At 39.0% G+C, this 17,296-nt stretch overlaps 1 protein-coding gene and 1 long non-coding RNA gene across 12 annotated transcripts in view; one reads left to right on the forward strand and one right to left on the reverse strand.

The window, feature by feature from the left end:
- The window catches only part of NAV2 (neuron navigator 2), a 649,830-nt gene that overhangs the window by 74,446 nt on the left and 558,088 nt on the right, over nucleotides 1–17,296 (reverse strand). The gene's annotated exons all lie outside the window — the stretch shown is intronic.
- LOC122466105 overlaps nucleotides 14,711–17,296 on the forward strand; it is a 62,419-nt gene continuing 59,833 nt past the window's right edge. Inside the window, exon 1 of one of the 2 annotated variants that reach the window (XR_006291369.1) lies at nucleotides 14,711–15,388. This is a non-coding gene — a long non-coding RNA (uncharacterized LOC122466105). The remainder of the gene's footprint in view (nucleotides 15,389–17,296) is intronic. The other variant, XR_006291368.1, reaches the window with a different exon arrangement.

Here is a 17,296-nt window from a genome sequence, read left to right on the forward strand (position 1 = left end):
GTCTGACCCAAATGTAGGATTAGCCCTAACCCACAGCAAAGTGAAAAGAATCCTGTAAAAAGTTTTTAGTCAGCTATTAACTCTTGTTTGCTGGAGTTGCACTTCATCATTCATATTTTGTAGATCTTCTTATATAAGTAATTGCATAGTCCCCTTTACTGTAGTTTCTGAGCACCTATGAAGTGTATAAATAAGGGACTGATCCTGAAATTAGAGCACAGGAAGGGGTCCCTGAGCCTCTGAATCTGCCTGCATAGTCAATTGCAGGATCACGGCCTTAATTTAGCCAACAGTAGAATGCCTAGGGTCTGGATCTCACCCCAGGTTCTTGCAACTCCATTGACTCCCCTGGACTTACTCCTGATTTACCCTATTGGAAGTTGGCAGGAGAATCAGAACTCTTGTACCATTGCTGAGATCAAGGTTAAGCTCTACTGTTAGTGATAATAATCCCTATAAAAATGTTGTACTGTACTTTTGTTTTAGTAACAGATAAGTCCTTTGTTTTCCGAACAGTAAAAGCAACAAATCAAGGCTGCAAATCAATCAAGCTTATTTACACCCGAATGCGCACACATATATGTATGCTCACACACATACAAACCGAAGAGATAAACTCTGATTCAGTGTACAGTTTGTGTAAATGGGTGGTGAACTGAGGAAACCCACAGAGCTGAAAGAGGTGGCTTTGAGGGCTGTAGTGGCCCCTGCAATTGTTGCGTTCTCTAAGCCACTGCACAAACTCTCTGCATTCTTCCCCTTTACAACTGATCTGTAGTATTTTTACTGTATTCAGGCTCTTCCACATCCAAAGAGAGAGTGCAGGATTTTCCCCATGGACATATATGGCAGTTCTGCATGTGGATCACAATTGGGATTTGCCCTTTCTTTTTCATTAAATGTTCTCCACCTCTCTCAAACTGGAAGAAATCAACAGTGTGAACACTCACAGCTAAACATGCAGAGAGCACAGCTACATTGACTGGAGCAGAGAGGCTGGGCTAAGAAACATGCTCCAGGATGACTGATCAGAGCAATTCCCACCGTGTTGAGAATTACCTGAGCAGAATGTCAGACTATTTGTGAATTTCAGAATCTTTGGGTCTTTCTGTAGTTGCCCATTGATTTTGCCCCTGGCAAAGATTTTACACTTCTCCAGATCCAAAAGCTGACTCCTCCAGGATCACAGTGCCCTCTTACATTGTACTAGGACATTAGTTCAATAATGACTCAAAGAAGAGAGTCATTGAAATACCAACAGCATTTCCTGACACAATGCCTTCTGAATACCTAGATCTTCTCTGGTGGTCTTCCATCCCAGTACGAGCTCCGGACCTTATTTAGCCTGTGAAATCTTATAGGATCACAACAGAAGGAGATACAGTTGTGGAAATTCTGCTTCACAGATCAAGCAATGATTGTACATTTGAGATCCACATTTCAGATACAATATAAAAATATTGTCCATAATGCAAAGGCATATGAAATAAGACTTAGTGAGCTGGATTCTTATAGTTTTGATGTAAATCAACCATTAAAATGTGGGAAGAAAGGCATGAACTACAGTAAAGAAACAAAAATATCCTGAAATGCAACAAGTATTCAGATTCCACAGTGATAAAAACTTAGATGGATAGAATAGCCAGCATAGTGGGAAAAGCTCTGAGCATTATCATCCCACGTTGGTGTTTCTGCTTATGCTTAAACAGGACAACCTATATGCACATGCGTGGCAAATGCCATGAACTCACTGACAAGGCCATTCCAAAAGATGGATGGACACTCCATACACTCACATAACTCAAACCTACCTGTAAGTGGCATGATAGAATGCGACTTCTTCTTTCCCTGTCACCCCGTTTTTCCTCTCCTGTCTTTATGCAGTATTGCAATGACAGCACAGGGGGCATGGAACAGCATTCATGTCGCACTGCCCTCAGTACCCGGACTGGGCTAGGGAAGCTAATAATCCAACCAATGGACCAAATTTGGTGATGAATCCTGGTCACATGCCACCTGAGTTAGTTGCACATATGCTGAGAAGAATGACAGCATTATACAAAAGTTCTCCAATCTCTTCAGGTCTGCCCATTGCTATACGCCTCAACCAGGATTCAGCATAGGAAACTGCAGAGAGACAGTGCAGAACTCCTGTGTGCCAAGAACTGAAGTAACTGCCAATCACTGAAGCTCTCCTTCATTATTTATAATCGACCATAAAAGTGCTTTATAAAATAATTAAGGTACAGCTCCTGCCCCAAACTGCATACAGTCAAACACAGCTTTTTCACATTTGGAACATACAATGCTGATGAAAGGCAGCTGAACACACACAGACACAGGGATAATGTATGCACACTAGCACTGTACTCCCACAGTAAAAAGAGGGCAGAGACTAAATTTGGCCTTGCTAAAACATTAGAATTTGCCAACATATGTTCTGAATAAAATCAAACTTGGAAATAAAAGTAGTTAATTTGATCACTGGGAGCAGGACTGTCCCCAAAGAAGCCAATCACTGAAGAAAGAATGACTTACCATGGCACGATTTAAAAGAACAAACACACACACAAACACACAATAAAGCAATAGAATCCATTTTACTACTTAATTACTCAGACACACTGTGCTGAAGATGTCAGTATCAGCTCAGTAAGCAGTTGGGTTTCTGGTGGAACTGCAACATTTTAAGTAGCATCAATAAGTCTTAGACTTGTTTCAAAGAAATTGCAAATGTAAAGGATCTTACTCTTTAACTCAGACGAGTACTTCCATGGAAGCCAGTGACACTTTGCACATGAGTAAGAACTACATGCATGAAAAAAAGACTGCAGATCAAACCTTAAAATGTCAAAGAGCAGACTGCATTCACAATGGGGTGACAACAGCCCCAAAAGCTATTGTTACACAGTGCCTACAGTGAGAGCACTCACTCTTGTAAAAGCAGGTTCCTACTTTTGCACAGAAAGCAAACTAACAGTGCAAGAATATTACAAAGCCCCTAACATAGCTTCCTGAGAGGGATGAAAGGTCTGTAACTCTAATGGGAAAGATACTGATTTCTAAACCGAGTTACTTATAATGAAATAATTTAACAACAACTTCATGGTAACAGTTAGTCAATAAATATATTTGTAACTGGCTGAGGCATAGATGAAAAAAATATACTAACAATCTGTCAATTCTTGAATATTAAATTCCCTGTTATTTTATGAAAATATACCTAAACAATAAAATCCTGATTTAATTTATTGTTCTGCACTTAAAATGGAATACAGAGTGAAGTGAGAAAGAAACAAAGTTCTAAGATTTACTGCATAATTCATCACATATTCTGCTTCCAATGTTGCTGCCAATGTAAAAACTGACTCTGTTTAAACAAAGCTCTTACACAGAGTTCATGCTTTTGAAAGTATAGAAAACTTCCTACCTTGTAATACTCCTAGGCCAAAGCATTTCTCCACTTTGCTGCCCATGACGAGTTCCAGAGAAAGGGCTTAGATTGATTTTACACGTTGATACCTTCATCAGGCTACCATTAAAAACTCTGCTAAAGAAACCAGCTTTTAATTTAAATATATGAAGAGATATTTTAAGAAGCTGAGCACGGTTGTTTTTCAGCAGAGCACTCAACAGTTAGCAGCTCTTAAAGACACTAAAAGTAAGGGCTAGTTAGAAGGTGCTCATCAAACTTCCCTGGAAAGAAATCTGATCCCTCAACTAAATTAACCTCTGAAGTGCTGAAGGAGTGAGAGGTCAAGACTTTCTGCTGGTACTAGGTCATCTGTGAAAAGTTTTAATGTGGTGGCAGTGAAGGGGCCAGCTTATGCAGACCTTTAGATCAGATATCATAAGGTACAGAGTAAAAGCCCAAGTCAGAATACCTGTAACTTTGTATTTTCTACTAGCTAGGCAGCATAGTTTGATCACAACTGCAACCCCTTAATCTGAAAAACACATTTCCTAATCTATTTTGATTTAAATAATGTTGAAAAATTAGACTAACGTTTTTCCTTTTTAACATTTTCACAGAAGATTCTGATAACACTGTAGGATCAAGATAACGCCTATTCGTGCGTGTAACTCAATACAGAGAGGACGAGAAAGACAAGAAAGACAATAATAGTAACACAAAGTTACACAGAACAGCTAAGGGCTTGATCCAAAGCCCAGTGAAGTAAGTGAAAAGATTCCCTTTGGCTGCATTGAGTGTTGGTTAGATCAGACCATAAGTGTACAATTTGGAGGCTTCCCAGTTTTTGTTGCTGTTTTAAATAACTCACGTGGACATGATATGTTAATAAATGCTATTTGTTCTGGATCTACGCAACATAGCAAGTTATGAGGAATGATTAAGTTGGTAATTTTTCTAAGGGTAATCAATGCCTGTATAATTAATGTGGTTCAGGACATACAATAAATAAAGTCCATTACGGTACAGCATATTTTCCAAGGAGTTCAAGCTCTCACTAGGAAAGAACATGACACTTGTGAAGTGTGTTCAGTTTTTGGGGAGAGAACTTCCCTTGAAAAATGGGGAGCCTGGGGGGAATTATTGGTGGGGCTGTTAGAACTGCCTATTATTATGGTTGCCTGACACTTCACATTATAAGTTTCTGTTTTCAGTTGCTTATAACTTTGCCAAACTTTTAACTGTTTGGGCTGAAATTTTCTATGTTGTATTTCTGCCTCAGATTGAACTTTTTGGGAAATTTCAGCAAAATGATATAGTCATTTCAGAAAACAAGGCTAGGGAAAAATACATTGTTTTGCCCATGTTAAAAAATTCTTGATACTGTGATGGAGGTGGACTGTGGCTGGGACTTGGAAGGATGAGACTGGAAATGTTTGGGCAAGGAGACTGGGACTGGATTAGTAAGGAGATTGGGGAGCTGGGGTAAAGGCAAGCTAGGACTGGTTGGGTGAGGACACTGGGATTGGTAACTGATGGGAAGGGGAGCCTGGAAGTGGCTGGGCCAGGAGATTGGGGCTGGAGCTGGTGAAGGAAACACGGAACAGACTGGGAGTAAGAATCAGTGGGCAGGGACAGGGAAATGGGGGCAGTGAGGAGGGAAAGAGATCTGACAAGGAGCTGGTGGGTAGGGGGAGAACTGAGATCTGCTAGGCAAAAAGACTGGGACTATGAGCCAAGGAAGACTGAGATGGGATGGGGAGACTGGGAGTCATAGAGGGAAGAGAGAGATCGGATGAGAAACCAGGAGGGGAGAACTTGGACTGACTGAACAAGTAGACTTGAGCTGGGGGCAACTAAGTCTGAAAAAATATTATGTGATTGAGCAATTAAATACTGAATCATATTACATAAAGGGGTGAATCAAGGTTGAACCCATAATGATGTTCTTTTAACATAGTTTTTTGTGTTGTATAAAAATGACATTTCCTGTAGTTTACACTATTACTGCCCACCATCAAGCTCACTGACTCTCAGCTTTATAGGAACAGACACACTCATTCATTTTTGCAAGACAACTTATTCATCATGCTAAAAACTAGTGTTAGATTTCTAATCTATCTAGGTTAGATCTCAAATATTCAGGTTACTGAGGAGAGAGTGTGTGGTGGAAGCAAGATGGGCAGACTTTCACATGAAGGGGTCAGGGAGAGGCAATACTGGCTGTATCCTTAGTTTCATCTCTAGAAAAACACCAATCATTCATCTAAAAGCCAAAGAGAACAGAAGGAAAGAACAGAAGTCAGAAGAAGTCTACCATAGTGGAGTATTAACCCTTTAGAGACTAGATATTCTACAGCATATAAATATATATCTTTTTTGCATTATGACACCTTTTTGGTTGAAAGGTTTAAAATGCAAATGTTCAAAAGGTTCTAAAATACAGGCTCTAGGAGATAAATTCTCCTGCCAAAACCTCCAAATAAGCGAGTCAAAGCCCAAACTTCCCTTTCTATTCTAGAGCCTATATTTTAGTGGGTACCATGTTACTATAGTAACACAGAAGACTGGTTATTTAGACGATGGCGGATGTGACAATTTGCTATTTAGAACAAATACAAATAATCAAAGAAACTTGGAAAAGCATCATTTAACATAAACGTTTGTGTTTTAGCAAGAAAAGAGAGGCTGTTAATGTAATTTCTTTCTGCAGCTAGACCATTATCTGTATTAAACTAGATTAGTGATGAATAAAAGATAGGAGCACCACTCTTATGCTTTTTAATGTGTCTCCAACTTGGAGCACAGTCACCCACTCTTTCACTGCATATTTGTATAATGACAAGGCTAGAAGCCTCATTAGCTTGTTGAGCATTACGTGGGAGAGATATTAATGTAGTTGCAGGATGTACTACTTTAAACAAAATATGCATTATCCAGAACCCATAAAAAGAGAGAGAAGACAATGATGTGCTATTCATACCCTGCTCCTGCCTCTGTTGATGCCGGTGGTAGCAGTCCTTGATGAACAATTTGTGTGTCATCTATTAGTTTGATCATACAAAAGTTATTATGCTGGATAACCAATCTGAAATAGCTCATTTTTCTTTTATAAGCTATAATACAATAACATTAATTTCTAGTTACCTGCCTACATAGGAAAGCCCTATGGGATTTTATAGAAAATTAGAGCATTTCTTTAGGTTTTCAGATCCATCCCATACAATTTTGTATTAAATTTTATCCCTGCTACAGCATTTTACACGATAGCTTAAAAGAAAACCTATCTGTCTATTAAATTCAATGGGCCCGATTCTCCACCCACAACACCAGTTTTACACTGACATGTCATTACTGGAGCCCCTCTGTCATAGAACTGTCATAACAGAGCACAGAAAGAGTCCTTAAACACTTTTAAAGTAATTCCTATTGAATTTATATAAAGCACTTTGAAATTCTTTAAGTCTTTTCTTTTTAATCAGAGTAGTAAAGGAAGGATTAGATTCCATTTTATTTTGAAAACCTATGTACCAGGACTGAATCAAACATGATTTTTCTAATAGTGATCAAAGCACTTAAAATGGGGATTTAGAATGGAAGTCCTGACACAACCTTTATCAGAGTGTTACAACTATATAATATGCTATGATGTATTCTTAGTGTAATTACCACAGGGAACAACAACGATGTCAGTCTGCTATTCAATACCCACACCGCATTTTAAAAAGTCTATGCTCAGGGGAAATAATGGAGTTCTGCATGACATATTCTAGTTCCTTTCAGTGTCAAATCAAATCTGAAACTACAGCCAAGCAAATAAAAAGAACAACAACATAGCATCCGATCTGCTAATTCTCTAAATCCAAATTAAAACAAGATCATAGTCTTAAGGAATGATGCCATTCCCCATACCCAAAGCTGCAGCCTCAGTCTTTATTTCCTTAATAATTCCTATTTTGTAACCATGAAGTGAGAGGGATTTTGCAGCATACGCCCATGGTACTGAAGATGCACAGAGGGACATTTCAGGACTGGTTTTACACTTAGTAATAATCATAGTTTAAAGTGTCAGGAAGTTTAGGAGATTAGTGTGTTATGGAAGCAGTTTATGAAGGTGTTTTTGTTAGAACTTTCAAATAGCAATCTGGTGAGATAAGCTATGAGCAGCTTTACATTAAGCTCTGTTACAGCAGTTAAAGTTCGAGAGAGAAGTAAAGAGACCCCAGATATTAATTTACCTAAAGAGCAGCTGCTTAGAAAACACTGCAATGTGTCATACATACCTAGGGTAATAAAATCACAGAACGATAAAAGAGCAACCAGTTTCGGGGCACATTTTCTTCTTTATGCATGTGTGTAACTTCCATTAACATTAATTGGAGTTATGTCCATGCATTGAACGGAGATAAAACAGTATGTGACTTAATACATGCGTATAAAAAGTAAATCTTTGTTTTACGTCTCTTTTGAAAAGTGCCAGATTCTAAGACTACAATTATATGATCACATTCTATTCAAGTGAGGTTAAAAATGCATAAGCCTATCCCATTTCAAACCCTGCCTTAGAGAGCAATGTAACACTTGAAAATTGATTTTTATTTTGTTATACCACTTCCCTCTACATTTTTCTCCAATTATTCAAGTTGTACCACTTAGAGTAGCATTTGAGGATTACAGTGGAAGTGAAAAGCATGGCAGGATCCCACAATGCATTTAATAGAGACTGCAAAGACACCATTGTTATGGATTGTTGCTGTATGCCATTTAGTGTGTGCAGTGTAGTTTTAGCTGTGTCAGTTCCAGGATAGTAGAGAGACAAGGTGGGTGAGGTAATCTCTTTTGTTGGACCCACTCTGTTGGTGAGAAAGGCAAGCTTTCGAGCCACATCGAGCTCGTCTTCAGGGCTGGGAAAGGTACTCCAAGGATCACAGCATCCTCTTTTTTGTCCTAGGACAAAAGTTTGTCTCACCAACAAAAGTCGGTTCAATAAAAGATATTACCTCACCTACCTCATGTCTCTAATTTAGTGTCTGCAGTATTTCATCTCAGAAGAGCTGCATTTCAGAATTTGGTAGAGTGATCTCTTTTAATAATCCACATATCAATTTGTTAAGTTTTTAAAAGGATGTTAAGCATCAGAGGGGTAGCCGTGTTAGGCTGGACCTGTAAAAGCAGCAAAGGCATCTGACGAAGTGGGTATTCACCCATGAAAACTTATGCTCCAATACATCTGTTAGTCTATAAGGTGCCACAGGACTCTTTGCCGCTTTTAAAAGGATGTTGACACCCCTTCGGATGAGAGATGTTTTAAATATTTACACCACACAAAATATTCTCAGGAGACTTGCATGTACTCCTATTGCTCTTCTGTACTTTCCCTCTGTTAATCTAGGAGAATTTAGAACAAAAATCAATTTTTAAAAGTAAAATAAAAATTATTATTAATCATTTTTCAGTGCTGTCACTGTGCTCGTATTTATTATATGAGAAAAATAAATGTAGCAAGGTTTCTGTACCTATTACGATTGTTGATCAGATTAAAAATGGTACAGTACTTCTGCACTTATCAATAGGAAATAAACTATCCATTTAACTAATGAAATAAGCATATTTTAAATTTACTCTTTCCTAACCTCATTTACTATTTTAGAATGTGTGAAACAGAAGCAAATTTCAAACCAGAAACTGAAATGGTAAATAAGACTGCCTGATCCTCTGCTCTTCACTGAAGTAAAGCAGGAGTCAAATCAGTGGAATCACACCACCATAAAGTTGGTGTAAGTGACAGGAGAAGCAGACCAGATATTTCTAATGAAATGCTGAGGTGAAGCAGAACCAGCGTGGTTCCACTGTACAAGAATGGGGGAGAAGATATAGAGAGCACATTTGCTGTGGTCTTGCGGTGGCTGCCATGAGAGCTTCTTGCATGTGTTCAGGTAAAGGAGCTTGGGAGCCAGGTGGGGTACATCTAAGCAATAACAATCCTCTGTTTCTTTCACACACCACTGGATGGAAGGGGCACTAGAGCCACAGAACCTATTCACGGTACAGGTTATAGATTGGGGGCAGGATTCTTCCTGCCTTGGCCCTGTAGAGTTCTCTGGCAACCAATCCATTGATTTAGGCTGCGTACTGGCTAGCTATGAGGATTTAATATAATTAAAGATTAACAAAATAATGTAGGGGCTCTGTTCTGAATATTGGTAAACTTTACACTTGCAGAAAATAAAAAAGAGTCACTGATACGTTGTAGTACGCTGATGCACATATAACATGTAGGAACTGGCTAGGCATGTCTTTAGGGAAAGATTTCAGATGTAGCAAGAAAGATACAAAGCCTCCAGCAATGTGATCTATTTCACAGTATGTCATGTAAGAACCACTCAAACTCTAAATCCCTTAGTCCTATTTTATCAGATTTCTTGGAGATGCTTCCACTAAAGCAGCAAACATATACCATGTCAATGGTGCTATCCAATGCTTTCAAGCAAGAAGCGGAGTATCTGCTCTTAAAGGCACAACGAAAATCTATTGTAAATTCTCAAAGACAGGATTTTTGGTGTGTAAGGGCCCTGAATGTTGGGATTTCTATAGCAAAGGAGTCCTGTAGTGAAACCCTGGTCCTGTTTTAAGTCAACAGCAAAACTCCCATTGACTTCAAGGGACCAGGATTTCAGACAGACAAATCATGTATGTTAAGATCAGGTGCTTTGACAATGCCTTAGGGGGATACTGTAAGAGACATTCAGTCTCTAAATCCTGGGAATTTCCTTTTACTAATCAAACTGTTTGTTCAAGACAACAAATAACTCCAGCAATAGGACATATATACCTGATGGAGAAGAAAAGCCGGTTTGTGCAGAGTACGTGGGAGAAATTGTTTAACGTCACTTTATCTTTAAGATTGACTCTGCAATGCTGCCGAAGTTGGTGTCACTTAAGTGCTGGGTACACATTCACTGATGCACTTTTCAAATGAAAAAGAGTGGCAGAATCTGGCCTCATGTGTAAATGGTTATTTTCTGTAAGGAATGAGGAAAGGGGAAGGCAGGAAAGGTCTTATCCAAACTAAAGCAGTTGAACAAACATGTAATTTTCACTTATTTCTGTAGTTTAACTTAAGTAAACCCCAGGTGACCACTGAATCCAATGATACTGCTTACACGAATCAAGGGACTAGGATTTGTCCTAAAGTCTTAAACATTATCAAATGTCAAGCACCTTGAGGCAGGGACCTTGTCTGCTTATATATACACAGCTAGACACTTTGTGTGTGTGTGTGCGCGCATGCATGCAGGTGTATAAAGTGTCTTGCATGTATATGGCATATAAATAAAAATAATATTAAATGTCACTTAAATAAAACAATAAATAATAATAAGAAGAATTGTGAAAGACAAATGGTCACTTAGCAAATAGAGTCTACATAAAAAGGCCAAAAATTTTAATAATCCCCTCAAATGTAAACAATCGATCCAAGAAAGGAGAAAAAGAATTAAATCAGTACAGAATCATAGAATATTAGGTTTGGAAGAGACCTCAGAAGGTCATCTAGTCCAATCCGGACCAACACCTGCTAAATCATCCTAGCCAGGGCTTTGTCAAGCCGGGCCTTAAAAACCTCTAAGGATGGAGTTTCCACCACCTCCCTAGGTAACCCATTCCAGTGCTTTACCACCCTCCTAGTGAAATAGTGTTTCCTGTTATCCAACCTAGACCTCCCCAACTGTAACTTGAGACCATTACTTCTTGTTCTGTCAACTGCCACCACTGAGAACAGCCTAGCTCCATCCTCTGAGGAACCCCCTTTCAGGTAGTTGAAGGCTGCTATTAAATCTCCCCTCACTCTTCTCTTCTGTAGACTAAATAAACCCAGTTCACTCAGCCTCTCCTTGTAAGTCATGTGCTCCAGTCCCCTAATCATTTTCCTTGCCCTCTGCTGGACTCTCTCCAATTTGTCCACATCCCTTCCGTAGTGGGGGGACCAAAACTGGATGCAATACTCCAGGTGTGGCCTCACCAGTGCCGAACAGAGGGGAATAATCACTTCCCTCGATCTGCTGGCAATGCTCCTACTAATATAGCTCAATATGCTGTTGGCCTTCTTTGCAACAAGGGCACACTGCTGACTCATATCCAGCTTCTCATCCACTGTAATCCACAGGTCCTTTTCTGCAGAACTGTTGCTTAGCCAGTCGGTCCCCAGCCTGTAGCGGTGCATGGGATTCTTCCTTCCTAAGTGCAGGATTCTGCACTTGTCCTTGTTGAACCTAATCAGGATTTCTTTTGGCCCAATCCTCCAATTTGTCTAGGTCACTCTGGACCCTATCCCTACCTCCAGCGTATCTACCTCTCCCCCAGCTTAGTGTCATCTGCAAACTTGCTGAGGGTGCAATTAATCCCATCAGCCAGATCATTAATAAAGATGTTGAACAAAACTGGCCCCAGGACTGACCCCTGGGGCACTCTGCTTGATACTGGCTGCCAACAGACATGGAGCCATTGATCACCTACCCATTGAGCCCGACAATCTATCCACCTTATAGTCCATTCATCCAATCCATACTTTAACTTGCTGGCAAGAATTCTGTGGGAGACCATATCAAAAGCTTTGCTAAAGTCAAGATATATCACATCCACCACTTTCCCCATACAGTGCCAGTTATCTCATCATAGAAGGTAATCAGGTTGGTCAGGCATGACTTGCCCTTGGTGAATCCATGTTGACTGTTCCTGATCACCCTCTTCTCCTCCCAGTGCTTCAAAATGGATTCCTTGAGGACCTGCTCCATGATATTGTCAGGGACTGAAGTGAGGCTGATCCTTCTGTAGTTCCTCGGGTTCTCTTTCTTCCCTTTTTAAAATATGGGCACTATATTTGCTCATATCATTCACCTTGTTTTTTTAGTACAGTTTTCTACTTTCCTTCTTCCAAATCATACAAGTTAATTTGTCTTTCCAAAAGATACGCTCTTTTTTTTTACCAGTATCTCATAGCTGTAAAGAATATATCATTGTGAATGATAGATTTCAATTTAAGTTTCCTTGACTAAAGAGAAACATTCTATTCTTCTGGTTTAAGCTGCTGAACAGAACATTATTTTATTTCTTTAATGCTATGAGATATCCTTGTCTTCAGCAGCTTTTAAGATTTTAGCTTGATCCCCGAAATACAAAAGGGTTATAAAAACAGTGAAATTTGAAGTGTTATTCTCTTATCAGGAGTCTGAAGAAAGGATTTGGGATGGATATGGTACCTTATCTGTATATATGATTTATAAGCTTGTTTTCAGTTTCCGGGACTAGTAATATAATTTCTGTATCAGTAAATGACAGAAGAAAAATATACAAATAAGGTTATAAAAATCCAGAAGTCTAGTAGTAATGCTCTGCATTGCCACGGAGGGGAAGATAAATTTGAATCCTAGTCTCTTGCTGCATAAACAGTTAGGAGCTGCAGGACAATGTCAAGAGGATGCATTCAGCCAATCTGACATACCTAACCGCTAGGGAATACTTAGGTGCTGCAGCTGTCAATAAATAGCACTATCTGAGTCAGTGCTACATCAATGCTGCTTGAAGCGTGCTGTGCTCTTGAATATGCCATCTTTCACATGAGATACAAAAGGCCTTAACCATTGGTGGTCATTAAAAATGTCATGGCACTTTTTGTATGAGCAGAGGTGCTAACTATGTCCTGGTCAAATCCTAGCTCAGATACTGTCATAATTACAATCTGCCCACTTAAATTCCACCTGCCTTTTCAGTCAGACCCTTCTCTGTTTTTCGTACTTGGGTAGCATTCTTGTTAAAAAGCTAATGCATTGCACCACAGAGGTAACCTCAATTAATAAAGTATAAGTATTAAATCAAGCTAACATTAAATAAGACTGATGTTTAATGTTTTGGATTTTAACTGTTTAGCAAAGGGCTCTATATCCCAGTGGAAATCCTCCTTCTCAGGCAGTCTAGACACCCCAAAACAAAAGATTTTTTTCCCAAAAATGTATTATGGTGAAAGGACACACACACAAACTTTCATCCTTTAACACAATTGATCTCCATATACAAATCCACAACCACATACATTTCAAAAACTCATCTGTGTTCTGTAAATAAAACAAAATAATCCATTTTACCTGCACAGGAGATGAATGAGCTGGAGTGTGCATCTGAGCCAAAAGCAGGTTTCTTCTTCAGATTATCTTGTAAAATCTTTTCATCAAGAATTTCCGCATCCTTTCCCTTGTGAATTGTTTCTCTCTCTCTCTCTCACTGTTACCTGCCTATCAAATCTACTCTCTTTCCATTTCCAAATTCTTGAGCAGAATATTAATGAAACTAAGTCAAGATTTCAGATTCCTTTCTTTTTTCACCCATACCATTTTCACTCATGTCTGGGCAAGAACAGCCCCAAGTTTCCTTTCAATCTACAATTTTCCACAATAAAAGGAATTTATTCAAAATCTGATATGTATTATCTGCCTACAAATACTGACTTTAACTGGTGAGCGCATTTAAACAAAAGCCTTTTCTAATTCTGCATTGTAATGTCTGACCTTTAGTAACGAACATGGACTCTACGTTCCTGTCCTTTTTGAGTTATAAACTCTTAATGAATCAATAAGAGAACTCTAAGCTCTCCAAATAAAGCTTAGAATTTAAAATAATATTTGAAAAGTGTGACTGATCAGACATATGCCATAAATGAAGCTCCTTTATTATCCCATAAACATCTGGTGTAAATCGGCACTTCCACATATGAACTCCTGACTGTTACAAAGAGAACTAGTCTGTAATAATGCTCCCAGTCAAGGCCTTCAGATCATTTGAGAATATTAATGGCCCTTTCTCATCATAGTACTGCAGTGAAACTGTTTAGGTAGCTAACATATCAGCTTCAAGGAATTTGACTGAAAGAAACCTCAGCCTGTAGAAGTGTAATGATCAAAAGGCTAACATTTTAAACTTTTATGGTCAGTAAGATGAAAACGTATGTTCCAGCACTTACTCATGACTATCCACGTAGGGGGCAAACTCACTCCCCTTCTCTGCAGGTGCAGACGGCCTCCAGGGGCAGAACTGGCTGTGTTTCATTCTGCAAAGGATGATTGGGTGATTTTGCACTGATGTTGTACACCTCCTTTGCAGCATGGCACTTAGTTCTGTGGTGACTGCCTGTACAGCAGCACATGAGCTGGGTTCAAAGATCCACAGCTATGTGAATCTTGCCAACTTCCCTCCCTTCACAGACAATAATAATTCACTAGGATCTGTGGGGTCTACTGCAGCCTATGGATGCAATTGTAACCACCATTTCTTGGCCTAGGGGTGAGGCGTGAAGACACCTTCCCACAGACTGTGCAATGCAGTGGAGGCCTGGGCAAATCCTGTTCACTCCTTTCACTCATGGGTGAAGACTACCACAGATACAGTGGACCAGTGCCATTCCACTGCAGAAGGAAGCAGGGTTTGGGGACCTAAGAATCAGCAACAGGAACTGCAAAGTCTAATGGTGATGCGATTGGGTTGGCATAACAATGGTTTTCACTTAAGTTCCTACCCATGTACTGGGTGCTCAGCTACCATAGTGATGGGCACAGTCTAAAAACCCATATACAACAAAACTGGGATGTGTGGGCTGAAGCAAGGATAGAGATTTTACAGCTATTTGGATCATCCATGAGCTATTCCCTCCAGGCAGTTCAATGAGGAAGACTAGCTCGAGATTGCATTTGTGGCTATGGAGTAGCTTCACAGCCTCAGAAGGGGAGGCTGTCCTCTTTCATTCTTCCTGAGGCTCTCTCCAGTACACAGCTTCATTACTCTGGCTGTACACTTCCTCCTTAGCAATGATTAACAATGCGGACTTTTTTTCTCAGAAGAGAGCACTGTTTTAAAAAACGGAGATACCATCATGCAATCAACAGATTAAACAACTCTTCAGTTATTTTATGGAGAACACATATTGCAAAGGTATGTATAGACAAAAAGGACAAGGTAGCATCTGGCAAGCTATTGTATTTAACAACTTTATTTTCTCTGTAACAGAATTACTTTGGAGATTCTGATTTTTTTACAGAATTACTTACCCCAAATCTCTGTGCCCTGGAGGGTTATAATCGTTACCCGATACCTGAAAAGCTAATCTGATAATGAGTTGTAAATTATATTCTTTCAGTTGCCTATAAAGTAAATATTTCCATTATATACCTTATGAACTATGTTAAATATTTAGTCTGGAGTGCCAGATGACAAATCTCAGATCTTTCCCCAAGATACTGTTTTTTTAAAAAAATTCCTTATAATCATTCTTTCCTCTGACTAATGAGCTGCAGAACTGAGGCTCAGAAAGCAGAGGTCAGTGGAGTCAAAATACTATAGTCAGGGTAACCTATACTCCCAAACACTGATAAATATTTAGACACCCAAGCTGATGTGAAAGTCACCCACGCTATTCTCAAACAGGGAAAGAACACTGTAGAGGAGATCTGTGTGCATGTTTCTGCTAATAACCTATATCTATTCAATCAATTAATTAATTAATGGAGCACCAAAGCAGTTTTCAGGCAAGCAGGAAAATCAGGCCAGGCACTTTCAATCTATGGGCCAATTCCTACTTGGCTTACTCAGTGAAGTTAACGCTACTGCTTGCGTGAGAAAGGTGAGCAGGAATTGGCCTTCAATAAGATACAATAAAATGAAAAATGATTTTCATAAGATCATAAGATTTCCATAAGATTTCATAAGATTTCCATAAGATGCAACAGAAGGCAGGGGGAGATAACAAAACTAGGAGAAAAGGAAGCTGCTTGTGGCAGAGATCTATTACTAGGTATTAGATCAATTTATTATATTTCAGATTCAGGCTTTCATGGCTGTTTTAATTATTTTTGGTTTTGTATAATCTTTTAAATTGTTTTAGTTTCATTATAATTAGGTGCAACAGTGGAAGCAGTCAGTACCAGAGGTGAGATGTGTCACGGTCTTGTTCTGTAAACTTTTGTGATGTACTTTTTTTGTCATCAATGGGCTCCTGTCTGAGAATGCTAGAATCCATAAATTACCTGTGCTTTCACAAACTAAAAATATGCAATAATCATGAATATCTGGTGCTATTTTATAAATAAAAATGCTAAAGCAAGAACATTGGTAAGGAGAAAAACTAGCAGCAACACTGGTTATGTGCACAGTCTAATTAATATACCTATAAGCTGAAGGCAAACCACGTTACTGAACACACTGGCCATTAACATAACAAGTGCTTTTTATTTACTGAGATGCAACTCAATCAGACATCCTACAGAGGTCTAACCTCCTTTCCTTAAAAAGCACCATCTTTTATTTCTTTTCCTACTCATTCTTTTCTTGATGATTAACTGCACAGAACACTGGGAGCCTCCCTTCAGTGCCTTTGTTTAAAGTGAGAATCTTGTGTATTTAATTGCCCTGAACCATCTGATCCTGTTCAATGCCCAGTGGACTCACTCGCATGGTACAGTATCCCACACCACCATTAAACTGCAGACTGCTTAAAAGTAACTCATTCAGATAATATATGCGCGATTGCCTAGATTATATTTCTCTCTTTATTTCCAAACTGATATAAAGATACAAGCAGTTGCATTTTTTCTTTAACATAATAAAATAATCACATTAATAACAACAACAATAAGAGCTCAGCTATGCAAGATCATAAACCCTTTAAGTCCTGCTACCCTTCTCATCTAAGATTGTACCCCTAATAAACGTAATCATTTAATTACTCCAACAATGAATTTCTGCAGATAAATTCATTTTATTAACTAGTTTTGAACAAAGCTCTCTTATTGGCTCAGTTTTGTTAGCCATCTGCTTCCAGAAATATTCCATATCATGGATTTC

This window comes from Chelonia mydas, chromosome 6 (genome assembly GCF_015237465.2).
Source record: "Chelonia mydas isolate rCheMyd1 chromosome 6, rCheMyd1.pri.v2, whole genome shotgun sequence".
Taxonomy (NCBI): Eukaryota; Metazoa; Chordata; order Testudines; family Cheloniidae; genus Chelonia; species Chelonia mydas.